The sequence below is a fragment of the Penaeus vannamei genome, chromosome 33, assembly GCF_042767895.1.
Source record: "Penaeus vannamei isolate JL-2024 chromosome 33, ASM4276789v1, whole genome shotgun sequence".
Classification (NCBI taxonomy): domain Eukaryota; kingdom Metazoa; phylum Arthropoda; class Malacostraca; order Decapoda; family Penaeidae; genus Penaeus; species Penaeus vannamei.
Window position 1 is genome coordinate 20,858,530 of NC_091581.1, and position 2,500 is coordinate 20,861,029.

Consider the following 2,500-nt stretch of genomic DNA (forward strand, 5'->3'; position numbering starts at 1 on the left):
GAGAGAGAGAGAGAGAGAGAGAGAGAGAGAGAGAGAGAGAGAGAGAGAGAGAGAGAGAGAGACAGACAGACAGACAGATAGAATTTTAAAAAATGAATGTCGAAATGAAATAATAAACGTTCTACCTTTTCTCCCACTTCTCTCCTTATTCCTCCACTTCCTTCGCATCCAATCTCGACACCTCGGAGGCCCTTACTGCAAAGAAATAAGGAAAAAAATGCATTAATAAACACGCCATTCACAGTGGTAATGAAAGGACACGTTTTCTATTTCTAAATCACGGCCTCTAACCCTTCGCTCTTCGAGGAAAAGATCTATTTATATCACGAATTAATTGAAGGGGCACCTGACGTCCTTCTACCCCCCCCCCACCATCGCCCGTATCCCTCTCCTCTCCTCCCCTCCCCTCCCCTCCCCTCCCCCTCCCCTAAGCCCCATTTTCCTCGCTCATCCACTATTCTCTTCTCGTATCTTATCTCATCTTTTATTTGATCTTACTTTTTTTGTCTTTTTTTCTTTTCTTTTCATAGCTAATCTTCTCTATTCTAATTTACTCTACCCTTCTCGTCTCGTCTCGTCTCTTCTCGTTTCGTCTCGACTTGTCTCTTCCCTTCTCTTCTCTTCTATTCACTTCTCTTCTTCCCCTTCTCCCCCCCCCCTCACCTTCCTTACTTCATCGGAATCATGTAGATAATGGAATAAACATATGTTACAAATACAGAAAGAAATAACAATGTAAATGAATAAATAAACAAATAAATAGATACATAGAAAAATACACAAATAAGTTAATTGACTCATTAATAGAAATAAATGCAAAGAAGTAAAAGCACCACCAAAAAATCCAATAATTAACGATAAAGATCTACCGAATACCCTCCCCTCCCCTCCCCTTCCCTTCCCCTCCCCTCCCCTCTCCACCTGCCCACACACCTACGAACGAACCCCCAACCACCTCGCGAATTAACCTCCCACTGGCACCTCCCCCCACCCCCGCCACTCTCCCCACACCCCATTCATGAACGGAGAAACATGGCCGACTCACGGGATCTGTCTCTGGGACGAAGCCACTGGATTCACGGCTCCAGGGGAATCCATCTCTAAATCCTCACCTGTGCCCCTCCCCCTCCCCTTTTTCATCTTCCGCTTCTCTCACTCTTTTTCTTTTTTTCGCTTCCACTTCTCATTCTCATTTTTTCTCTTCCCCTTCCACTTCTCACTCTCATTTTCTCTCTTCCCCTTCCCTTCCTCACTTTATCCTCCTCTTCCCTTCCTCACTTCATCTTCCCCGTTTTCTCACTTTTTTTTTCTTCCCCTTCCACTTCTCACTCTCTTTTTCTCTTTCCCTTCCCTTCTTACCTCTCTTTTCCCCTGCTTCCTCTCTTTTTCAGTCTCTCTTTCCTCTGCAGCCTCTCCTCCTCACTCTCTTTATTTCCCTTTCCTCCCATCCTCACTCTCTTTCCCCCTCCCCTCCTCACTTCTTTATCCCCTTAACTCTTCCCCTTCCCCTTCTCCTCCTCATTCCCTTTTCCCCTTTTCTTCCTTACTCCCTTTCCCCCTTCCTCACTCCCTTTGCCCCTTTCCTCACTCCCCCTCACTCCCTCCCCTCGCTCCCCATGAGGTGCATTTGCCACGAGGGGCCTAACCCACGGTCGATACGTCGCCACATTTACGGCACAAATGGAATTAGCGAAGTCTCGGAAATGCGTCGTTGGATGCTTCTATATAGGCTTAGGGAAATGACGTCGGCCACACGCACGCACACACGCGCACACACACACACTCTAATCTACACGCATATGTCTTATTTCTGCTGATACAATTACACATCCAATCTACACGCACATGTCTGATTTCCATTGATACATTTACACATCTATCTAGTATCTATATAACGTAAGGGGTATACTTGGGTTTATAAAGGAATGAACTTTCGAGAACACTCTCATACAAGGGAATCTGAACGACCATTTCTCCCCTTCACTCAAACAAACAATCAAGAACAGCGACTTTCCTCCCTCCCCCCTCGCTTCCCTCCCCTCACAGCCTCATGATAATCCCCCCAAAACTTCCCCCGCATTTCCCTTGACAACTTCCCTATGACTAGAGGAGGGAGCTGGGGGGGGGGGGGCAAAGGATAAGAGGGGAGAGAGGAAGAGAGAAGAGAGGAAAGGAGAGAAGAGAGGAGATAGGAAAGGGGGGAGGGCTAAGAGGAAGAGAGAAGAGAGTAAAGGGAAGAGGAGAGAAAAGAGAGGGGGAGGGGGGAAGAGGGGAGAGAGGAAAGGGGGAGAAGGGAGGGGAAAGAGGTGAGAGAAAAGAGAAAAGAAAGGAGAAATTAAGATGTGGAGACGAGAGGGGATAGAGAGAGGGGTGAGGAACGAGAAAAGGAGGAGAGAGAAGAACTAAATAGGGGTGAGGAGACGAAAGGGATAGAAAAGGACAGAAAGGGGAAGAGGGGAGAGAAAGAATAAAACGAAAGATGGGGGAAAAGGGACAAGGA